General features: G+C 42.7%; 1 protein-coding gene across 1 annotated transcript in view; it reads right to left on the bottom strand.

The window, feature by feature from the left end:
• The window catches only part of LOC140724192 (uncharacterized), a 283,664-nt gene extending 272,029 nt beyond the window's left edge, over positions 1-11,635 (bottom strand). The window contains exon 1 of the mRNA XM_073038679.1: positions 11,542-11,635. The gene's annotated coding sequence lies outside the window, so the exon portion shown is untranslated. The remainder of the gene's footprint in view (positions 1-11,541) is intronic.
• Positions 11,636-12,104: the final 469 nt, after the last annotated feature.

Raw genomic sequence — 12,104 nt, 5'->3', positions numbered from 1 at the left:
CACATACCCCCGCCACCGTCCCTCTGACGCTATTGAGCACAGGGCCATCTGTAGCAGTACTGACCTGGGCCAAATCACAGATACTGAGAGCTCTATATACCCGGGTTCTACCTGGGTGTGTATCACCAGCAGCTAAATCAAACATACTTTATCATTATCCCTTTGATAAATGAGACCGCAGAGCGAAAAATTGTGCACCACACCCTGCAGATCCCATGAGCTGTTACCTTAGCAATGGAGAAAGTGGCTCTGCAAATATGACCGACAAAGGAAACTAGACTCAAATTTAAATGCTGTGAGTTTCCCTGTGACGATGATTAACACTTAGATATCTTTTAACAGTGAAAGTAAATTTGCAATGGCCGCTTTATGCATTCAATAAGTTCTCTGGTAGTTCCAGGTAAGAAAAACAGATTACGGAAATAACCGAGTATGGCAAAATACTTCACAATGAAGACAACAGTAGGGGAAAGATTGTTGATATATCATCACTGAGGTGGTGGAATACAGGCTGGACAGAGATATATATCGTTGTGTTGGAAGTATACAGACTGGACAGAGATCATACAAGATGGTTGATATATATCATTGAGGTGGCGGGATACAGGCTGAACAGAGGTTGAACAAAATGGTTGATATATATCATTGAGGTGGCGGGATACAGCCTGGAGAGAGGTTGAACAAGATGGTTGATATATATCATTGAGGTGGCGGGATACAGACTGGACAGAGGTTGAACAAGATAGTTGATATATATCATTGAGGTGGTGGGATACAGACTGGAGAGGTTGAACAAGATGTTTAATATATATCATTGAGGTGGTAGGATACAGCCTGGACAGAGGTTGAACAAGATGGTTGATATATATCATTGAGGTGGTGGGATACAGCCTGGACAGAGGTTGAACAAGATGGTTGATATATATCATTGAGGTGGTGGGATACAGACTGGACAGAGGTTGAACAAGATGGTTGATATATATCATTGAGATGATGGGATACAGCCTGGACAGAGGTTGAACAAGATGGTTGATATATATCATTGAGGTGGTGGGATACAGCCTGGACGGAGGTTGAACAAAATGGTTGATATATATCATTGAGGTGGCGAGATACAGCCTGGACAGAGGTTGAACAAGATGGTTGATATATATCATTGAGGTGGTGGGATACAGACTGGACAGAGGTTGAACAAGATGGTTGATATATATCATTGAGGTGGCGGGATACAGACTGGATAGAGGTTGATCAAGATGGGCAGGGAATGTGCAGCTGGAACCAGGTGGAAGAAGGCATCAAGGGCAATGTCTTTGCAAATCCAGCAATACACTGATATTGAATTAATAGTACATACTACTGTATAGAAGATCCTAAAATGACAAAGATTGAACAAACAGGAAATTTGGCATGTAACAACTGCCACTCAACAAATTTTATCAACACACTATGGAAAGTATCTCATCCAGATCAAGTATCTCATTACATCACACCTTTGTATGGCTACTGCTCTGCCCACGACTGTATGGAACTGCAGAGAATTGTGGACAGAACCGAACACATCAGAGAAACAAACTTCGCACCCATGGACTGTCTGTACTTCCCGCTGCCTCAGTAAATCAGGCCGTGTACACAAAGAGCCCCACAATCTGGGACATTCTCACTGCACACACGTTCCTCACCAGGGAGAAGGTGCAAAACCCTTCACACAGAAAGCACCAGGCTCAAGGGTGGTTCCTTTTCTGCTGGTATTGGCAAGTCGATAGTTTCCCCAGTGTGAGAAGATGGACTCCTGTCCTCACAATGTAAGTCGATCAGACCTCCACCATCTGTCTACCTATATTGATATTTCTCGGTGACCAGAAAGGATTGTTACACTATTATTGGTTTTACCTCATATCAAATTAATATAGAGTTGTGAAGTATTAATATGTAAGGTAAGATATTCAGTAAACTTTGGTAGATGGCAATAATCTCTCTCTCTCTCTCTCTCTCTCTCTCTCTCTCTCTCTCTCTCTCTCTCTCTCTCTCTCTCTCTCTCTCTCTCTCTCTCTCTCTCTCTCTCTCTCTCTCTCTCTCGCTATCCATCCCATAGGATGATGATGGTTCCTTTCAGTAAGTTAGGGGAGAACCCCACACCTCAGAAAGGAAAACCTTGTGGGTGAATGGATTTTAGGTGAGTAGGGGGTTGCGCAGGTCCAGACCCGCCTCTCGACAACCCCTCCCGGATCCAGTGGCCTGGTTGGGTCCAAGACGGCTGGGGGAAGTTCTGTTGCAGTGAATGGCCAGACCAAGCTTCGATGAAAGGGATGCCCTTTCCATGCTTCACGGCACGTGTTTGCTGGATGACCGTTGGCCCTACGAGAGGGATCATCCGCCCTTTGACAGGTCTTGTCTTTCGTCCTGCAGGGTATCTAGCCACCACCCTCACCAGGCAGGCCAGGTTGGGGAGCCGGTTTGGTCACCGACCATCCGACCAGGCGACAGGTAGTACTGGGTTATATGGTACCGGTAGCACTCAGTCGAGTGACCTGACAATAATGAATAGATTCCGTAAAACCATAAGACATAGGAGCAGAATTATGCCATTTGGCCCATCGATTCCGCTCTGGCATTTAACCATAGCTGATTTTTGTTTGTTCTTCTCAGCCCCATTCACAGACCTTCTCCCCGTGTCCAATCATGAAACTAACCATCACTGCCTGAAAACACACGGCGACCTGGCCTCCACAGCTCTGACAATACGTTCCACAAATTCACCACCCTCTGACTAAAGAAAGGGACAGCAAAGCAACACACACAAAATGCTGGTAGAACACAGCAGGCCAGGCAGCATCTATAAGGAGAAGCGCTGTCGACGTTTCGGGCCGAGACCCTTCGTCAGGACAAAAGATAGGTCTCTTTTATAAATGGACAACCCTCTATTCTGAGGCTCTGCCTCTTTTATCCTACACTCCCCTAACATGGAAAACATGCTGTCCACATCTACTCTGCCTCAGCCTTTCAGCATTGGAAAGGTTTAAATGAAATTCAACATCATCCTTTTGAACTCCAGCGATTACAGACTCAGGGTCATCAAACGTTCCTCATATGATAAACATTCCACTCCTGGAATCTTCAAATGTTGGAACAGTTTGGGAACAACTGGACTCCAAGCACCGTTCCCTTAAACATCCACTGCGATATCCTTCAGGCCCAAGAGCGATCTGGGTATTCCTTCTCTTTAAACACACAAGCAACAGGAACAGAAGCAGGGCACTAGTCCCTTTCTGCACATCATCACCATGTCTCACACTGGCTAGTGTAGACAGTCATTTCCCAGCAAGCAATATCCAACCACCGGACCAGAGACTTCTGCTTCATTGCAGAAGGAGGAACATCCAGACCCATCTGCAATTGGCCATGTGGTATAACAGGAAAAAAATCCTTTTAATATGACATTGCAAATAAAGCACTGGAATCTCAGTACACGAAAATTCTAAACTTTTTGACGCAGAAATATTAACTCTTTGCAAAATGATTGCGACATTGACAATATAACCATATAAACATATAACAATTACAGCACGGAAACAGGCCATCTCGACCCTTCTATTCCGTGCCGAACGCTTACTCTCACCTAATCCCACTGACCCGCACTCAGCCCATAACCCTCCATTCCTTTCCTGTCCATATACCAATCCAATTTTACTTTAAATGACAATATCGAATCTGCCTCTACCACTTCTAAAGGAAGCTCATTCCACACAGCTACCACTCTCTGAGTAAAGAAATTCCCCCTCGTCTTACCCTTAAACTTTTGCCCCCTAACACTCAACTCATGTCCTCTTGTTTGAATCTCCCCTACTCTCAAAGGAAAAAGCCGATCCACGTAAAATCTATCTATCCACCTCATAATTTTAAATAGCTCTATCAAGGCCCCACTCAACCTTCTACGCTCCAAAGAATAAAGACGTAACTTGTTCAACCTTTCCCTGTAACTTAGGTGCTGAAATCCAGGTAACGTTCTAGTAAATCTCCTCTGTAATCTCTCTATTTTGTTGACATCTTTCCTATAATTCGGTGACCAAAACTGTACACAATACTCCAAATTGGGCCTTGCCAATGCCTTCTACAATTTTAACATTACAACCCAACTCCTATACTCAATGCTGTGATTTATAAAGGCCAGCGTACCAAAAGGTTTCTTCAGCACCCTATCCACATGAGATTCCACCTTCAGAGAACTATGCACCATTATTCCTAGATCACTCTGTTCTACTGCATTCTTCAATGCCCTACCATTGACCATATATGTCCTATTTTTATTAGTCCTACCAAAATGTAGCACCTCACACTTTGCAGCAATAAACTCCATCTGCCATCGTTCAGCCCACTTTTCTAACTGGCCTAAATCTCTCTGCAAGGTTTGAAAACCTACTTCGTTATCCAGAGCGCCATCTATCTTAGTATCATCTGCATTCTTCCTAATCCAATTTACCACCCCATCATCCAGATCATTAATGTATATGACAAACAACATTGGACCAAATACCGATCCCTGAGGCACACCACTAGTCACCGGCCTCCAACGTGACAAACAGTTATCGACACTACTCTCTGGCATCTCCCATCCAGCTACTGTTGAATCCATTATACTACTTCAATATTAATACCTATCGATTGAACCTTCCTAACCAACCTTCCGTGAGGAACCTTGTCAAAGGCCTTACGGAAGTCCATGTAGACAACATCCACTGCTTTACACTCGTCATCTTTCCTAGTAACCCCTTCAAAAAATTCAATAAGATTTGTCAAACATGACGTTCCACGTACAAGTCCATGTTGACTGTTCCTAATCAGACCCTGTCTATCCAGATAATTATATATGCCATCTTTAAGAATATTTTCCTTCAACTTAGCCACCACTGACGACAAACTTACTGGCCGATAATTGCTAGGTTTACTCTTAGAACCCTTTTTAAACAATGGAACCACGTGAGCAATACGCCAATTCTCCGGCACGACCCCCCGTTTCTAATGACATTTTAAATATTTCTGTCAGAGCCCCTGATATTTCTACACTAACTTCCCTCAAGGTCCTAGGGAATATCCTGTCAGGATCCGGAGACGTATCCACTTTTATATTCTATAAAAGCACCAGTACTTCCTCTTCTTTAATCATCATAGTTTCCATAACTATCCTACTTGTTTCCCATACCTTACACAATTCAATATCCTTCTCCTTAGTGAATACCGAAGAAAAGAAATAGTTCAAAATCTCCCCCATCTGTTTTGGCTCCACACATAGCTGTCCACTCTGATTCTCTATGGCACAAATTTTATCTCTCACTATCCTTTTTCTATAAGTACAACTGTAGAAATCCTTTGGATTTATTTTCACCTTACTTACCAAAGCAACCTCGTATCTTCTTTTAGCTTTTCTAATTTCTTTCTTAAGATTCTTATTGCATTCTTTATATTCCTTGAGCACCTCATTTGCTCCATGCTGCCTATATTTGTTGTAGATCTCTCTCTTTTTCCGAACCAAGTTTTTAATATCCCTTGAAAATCATGGCTCTCTCAAACTTTTAACCGTTCCTTTCAACCTAACAGCCACATAGATTCTGTACCCTCAAAATTACATTTGGAAGGACTATGGTTCTGTATTCTATGTCAGTTTATATTGTCTCGGACCGCAGACCCTTTGCATCCACTATGTCAGTTATACCCTGGTTTCTCTCACGAGATTGGAACAGCCCGCTGTTGTCTGCATTAAATTCCCTCTGCTAGCTTGTAACCTGACTTCTCAGCTGGCCCAGAGCACAATGCACCTTTGATAGGCTTTATTACTGCCTACTACACCCCCATGTCGGTTTTATCCACAGATTTGCTGCTCCGGTTTGATACATTTTCATTTATTATCTCAATCATTAATATTAGGAGATCTAGGCCTCATATGGAGCCAGTGATCATTAATGGAGAATGTGTGGAGCAGGTTAAGACCTACAAGTATCTGGGAGTACAGTTAGACGAGAAGCTAGACTGGACTGCCAACACAGATGCCTTGTGCAGGAAGGCACAGAGTCGACTGTACTTCCTTAGAAGGTTGGCGTCATTCAATGTCTGCCGTGAGATGCTGAAGATGTTCTATAGGTCAGTTGTTGAGAGCGCCCTCTTCTTTGTGGTGGCGTGTTGGGGAGGAAGCATTAAGAAGAAGGACGCCTCACGTCTTAATAAGCTGGTAAGGAAGGCGGGCTCTGTCGTGGGCAAAGTACTGGAGAGTTTAACATCGGTAGCTGAGCGAAGGGCGCTGAGTAGGCTACGGTCAATTATGGAAAACCCTGAACATCCTCTACATAGCACCATCCAGAGACAGAGAAGCAGTTTCAGCGACAGGTTACTGTCGATGCAATGCTCCTCAGACAGGATGAAGAGGTCAATACTCCCCAATGCCATTAGGCTTTACAATTCAACTGCCAGGACTTAAGAACTTTTTTTAAAGCTATTATTAATGCTTTTTGAGTTAGTGATTTAGATGCATATCATATTATTACTGAGTTAAGTATTGTATGTAATGAGTTTTTGCTACAACAAGTGTATGGGACATTGGAAAAAATTGTTGAATTTCCCCATGGGGATGAATAAAGTATCTATCTATCTATCTATCTATCTATCTATCTATCTATCTATCTATCTATCTATCTATCTATCTATCAATGCCAATCACTCAGTCGCTGTCCCTGCAGCACCTCGCCAGTCTCATGCCTCCATTCGCAAGAGGCAACCATCTGCAAGCGCTCTCCGGTTTCTCCACTTGCTTCATTTTGAATTCGAACTGCCTTTCCCTTTTGGACCTGACTCCCTTACAGAACCTAGTCAAACACATTTTTAACGTCAAAGTAGGCAATAATCCCCACATTCACTTTATCAAGCTTGTTGATAACTTCCACAAAAATCTCAATAATTCAATTAAACATAACCTGCCAGGTTGACTATCCCTTATCAAGCCCAGTCTTTCGAAATCCTGTCAATTCCGAAATGTCTTCCAAGAACATACCCAAGACTGATGTCAGGATCACGTGCCGATAGTATTCTTTCTTAATGGGGCCTTTCTAAGACAGATAAGGAAAATTATCCATCCTCTCATCCTCTGGCACATCACTCGTAGCTATGGACACTTAATATGTCTCTGCCAGTGTTAGAGAAGTTCGCTCAATTAATTATTCTGTTACCAATTTGTCTCGTATTCGCGGAAAGGTGCTCATTATAGCTGTTGTTTACAAAGTTCAGAAGACTGCTTTTAGAATGAAAGGCTTTATGTATGAAGACCATTGGTAGTTTCTGGGCCTGTTCTCAGTGGACTGATGATGACAGGAACCTCAAAGAAATCCTGAGGTCTGGACAGAGTGGATGGATGGTGACAAGATGTTTTCAATATTAGTGGAGTCCAGTAACTGAGGTCACAATCTCAATCCATTCAATTGTATTTGGGGACCTTCCCTTCCACCATTCTATCCCGTAGCAAGATCTGAGTTTCATCTGTATCAATGCCTGGGTTTAATTGTTGTTATACGCTATTTGCACGTCCAAAAATATGATGGAAATTTTAGACCGTTAATTGAACAAAGAAGGAAACTTCATGGTTAACTCCACATTGTATTGTGTGATGTCCCCGAGTTGTAAAAATCCTCGAGTTGAAATTTGGAGTAGACCATCTGCATAAAACAATATGTTTCGATTTTGGACCAGCTTCAGCACGGTTGAAAGTTCTGTAGGGATGAAACTACCAGCAGATTTACTGAATGCAGCTCGATACAGGGTTAAAACAAGCAGTGGAATATTAGCTTCCCCATTACAAAATGGCTGAGAGCTCAGTATTCATCTTTGTCATAATGGAACTCGGAGCATTAGAGGTTGAGTACCTTATTTCCTTTTTTCAGTTATTTCCGCTGAGCCACTTTCTCCATCACCAGAGTAACAGCCCACCAGAGCTGCAAAGAGCAACATTTTTATCGCTTTCTGGTCATTGCCATTTGCGGAGACACAGTAGCCTTAGGATTCGGTGCGGATGTGAGGATGCTTTGACTATTTATACATGGAATATATGATGCCTGTGTTGGAATGAAGAGATGACCAATGAATGCAGGGATTGCATTTACGGAAATCTGTTCAGAACCTCCCAATCCTCTTGCAAAGAGTTAATATTTCTGCATCAAAGTGTTTAGAATTTTCGTGTACTGAGATTCCAGTGCTTTATTTGAAATCTTATATTAAAAGCTTTCTGTTCCTGTCATACCACATGAAATGCCGTGGCCAATTACGTTGCTCCAAATCCCACACAGCAATAAGATAATGGACACATGTGATCAATTTACCTTCTGGAGATAAGTTCAAATGTATCCCCACCCGCTCCTGACCCACCCCATTGACTTCCCGTCCAGTCAAAGCATCATCATGTTCAAGTTCTATTGTGGAATTGAGGGGAGTGTTAGTTTTAGAACTGTGATTAGCCGAGACTCTGCAGCGTATTACCGACAAGAAGAAGTCCTGGAAGAGCTGATGCTTGGGCTTTAATCTTAGGATGGAGATTCCAGGAATATGATACTGGCCACATTTGTGATTCTACAGATGTGGTTTGATGTCCTCCTTCTGCAATGAAGCAGAAGTCTATGGTCCGGGTTTTGGATATTGGTTGTAGAGAAATGACTGACTACACAACCCAGTGTGAGACATGGTGATGATGTGCTGAAGAGGCCGAGTTACCTGCTCCTGTTCCTGTTGTCTGTGTGTTCAAAGAGAAGAAATACCAAACCGTTTTTGGGCCGGCAGGATATCCCAGTAGATGTTTTTTGGAACCAGTGCTTGGAGCCCAGTTGTTCGTAAACTCTCCCAATAATTTGGGACACGATGCTAAGGCTTTATAAGACACCGGTGAGGCCTCACCTGCTCTGAGTAAGGTACGAATTCTGACGTTTTCGTGGCCAGCTGAGAACTGCTGGCGGTTTGCAGTTTGAGTCACTGCTCTGTGTCCAAGATTGGGCACCTGTTCTGTAATCCGAATACATTCCATAACAAGACTAACATTTCCCGATTGCTATACTCTCTGTATCTATCTTCCGTTTAAATGACGGAAAAGAAAAAAAGAACTGAAGATCTACCCGATCCCTATTGGTTTATTGCCTGGATGAGCACGCTGTTCTTTAGGAGATGTTTTTGGCAGCAAGAAACAATCAAGTATGCTCAATAATTTATCCTGTCACCAAACTGTCGTATTCGGGAAACGTGCTCATTACAGTTGTTGTTTACAAAGTTAACAAGAGTGATTCTGGAATGAAAATCTTTATGTATGAAGACCATTGGATGTTTCTGGGCCTGAACTCAGTGGAGGGGTGGTGACAGGAACCTCAATGAAATCTGAGATCTGGACAGCGTTGATGGATGGTGACAAGATGTTTTCAAAAGTAGTGGAGTCCAGTAACTGATGTCAATTGTGTTTGGGGACCGTCCCTTCCATTATTCTGTCCCGAAGTACTGGGGTTGACCATAGTTATACGCTATTTGCAGTCACAAAAATGTGATTGAATGTTTAGCCATTTAATTGAACAAATAAGGAAACTTCACAGTTATCAGCACAATGTATTGTGTAATGTCCCCGAGTTGAAACTTGGCGTAGACCGCCCGCATACAACAATGTGTTTTGATTTTTGACCAGCTTCTGCACGGCTGAAAGTTCTGTAGAGATGAAACTAAAAGCAGATTTACTGAATGCACCTCGAGATAGTGTTAAAACAACCAGTGGAATATTAGCTTCCCAATTACAAAATGACTGAGAGCTCAGTATTCATTTTTTTCATAATGGAACTCAGAGCATGTGAGGTTGAGTTCCTTATTTCCTATTTTCAATTTGTTCTGCTGAGCCGCTTCGTCCATCACCATGGTAACAGCCCACCAGAGCTGCAAGTAGCAACATTTTTATCGCTCTCTGGTCATTACCGCTTAGTGGAGACACAGTGGCCTCGTGATCCGGTGTGGATGTGAGGATGCTTTAAGCATTTATGTATGGAATACCTGATGCCTGTGCTGGAATGAAGAGACGACTGTTGAATGCAGGGATTGCATTTTTGCAGATCTGTTCAGAATACAGAAAGATTTAGGCCAGTTAGAAGAGTGGGCTGAACGATGGCAGATGGAGTTTAATGCTGATAAGTGTGAGGCGGTACATATTGGTAGGAATATTCCAAATAGGACATATATTGGGGAATGCAGTAGAACGGAGTGATCTAGGAATAATTGTGCATAGTTCCCCGAAGGTAGAATCTCATCTGGATAGGGTGTTGAAGAAAGCTTTTGGTATGTTGGCCTTTATAAATCAGAGCATTGAGTATAGGAGTTGGGATGTAATGTTCAAATTGTTCTAGGCATTGGTAAGGCCAAATTTGGAGTATTGTGTACAGTTTTGGTCACCCAATTATAGGAAAGATGTCAGCAAAATTGAGAGAGTACAAAGGAGATTTACTAGAATTTTACCTGGGTTTCAGCACCTAAGTTACAGAGAAAGGTTGAACAATTAAGTCTTTATTCTTTGAGCATAGAAGGTTGAGGGTGGACTTGATAGAGGTATTTGATAGATCTGATGTGTATGGGCTTTTTTTCCATTGAGAGTAGGGGAGATTCAAACAAGAGGACATCAGTTGAATGTTAAGCGGTATAAGTTTAGGGGTAACACGAGGGTGAATTTCCTTACTCAAAGAGTGGTAGCTGTGTGGAATGATCTTCCAGTAGAAGTGGTTGAAGCAGGTTCGGTATTGTCATTTAAAGTAAAATTGGGTAGATATATGGACAGGAAAGGAAAGGAGGGTTATGTGCTGAGTGCGTGTCAGTGAGACTAGGCGAGAGTAAGCGTCCGGCACGGACTAGAAGGGCCGAGATGGCCTGTTTCCGTGCTGTAATTTTTAAATGGTTATGCATATTATATGGTTTATGTTCTGTTGATCTGTATGGATGGCATGCTAAACAGAATTTTCATTGCACCTCGGTACATGAGAATAATAACCAGATTTCCCAGTTGAATTGTGTGGAGAGGCTAGACCCAAAATTCAAAAAGAAAAGAAAACTAAGGCGCAACGAGACTCGGCAGTGCAAATGCCTTACTATGCAGGTGATCGCAGAGCTTCATTCTGCATTTGCTGATGGAATGCAGGTGTGTGTATTAGTGGAACCTAGGAAATATTGGAAACTAAACGAGGGGATTGAGGCCCAGTTCCTGAGGTAAATAGCAATGTGGGAGATTGCCAGAAGGGACCATGACAGTGGTATGTTCTATCTTAATTTGAGCATACGATATAGCAGTTGAATTCGGCCATTTGGCCCATCGATCCCGTTCCGCAGTTTCATCATGGCTGATGCAATTTTCTTCTTATTCTCAATTTCTGCCTTTTTACCATATCCTTTCATACACTGACCAATCAGGAAACAACTTCTGTCTTAAATATACACAACGAATTAAACACAGAAGCAGAATCCGCACAGTATTTTGTAAATTAAAATAATTCGTCAACATACCCGTGTCCTTTTCCGATGTTGACGTCGCTGGAGCTCCTCCACTGCTCGAACATTGACCCACTTTGAGGACAGGTTTGATCAGTTTTTGCTGCTCTGTAACAAATAAAATTAACAGGAGTTTCAAACATCAATTGGGGTGTAAAGGAGAACACTGTTTTGTTTTTAAACTGAGGCAAGCACTTCCAAACACCTTGGCCTGTCCACTGAAGCCTTGACATGGCCTGGTCTACCTTCACCCATCTACTCACACACACACATTGTCCATCTCCGCACTCTCCATGGATTGTACACAGTGCCGGAATTCTCCGGGGTATCTACTCGCTATGTTGCAGGCAATTCCCTTTTAGGAACCAAACTTGTGTCTTGGATCGGGAGTGATGTCTCAAATAAACGGCAAGGCAGATTGAGCAAACAGCTCCCACTGCTTTGGTCCTCCTACTACTGGTGGCGCTGTGGTGAGTAATGGACAAGTGTTACAGCAGTGTGAGTTGAAACATTTCTGCTGTCCAATGGGACATCTATCCCTATCATCACTGAAGTCTATAAATTTCTCAGTCACACCT

The sequence above is a fragment of the Hemitrygon akajei genome, unplaced genomic scaffold (assembly GCF_048418815.1).
Source record: "Hemitrygon akajei unplaced genomic scaffold, sHemAka1.3 Scf000172, whole genome shotgun sequence".
In the NCBI taxonomy this organism is placed as follows: domain Eukaryota; kingdom Metazoa; phylum Chordata; class Chondrichthyes; order Myliobatiformes; family Dasyatidae; genus Hemitrygon; species Hemitrygon akajei.
This window is presented reverse-complemented; position numbering and strand designations above follow the sequence as displayed.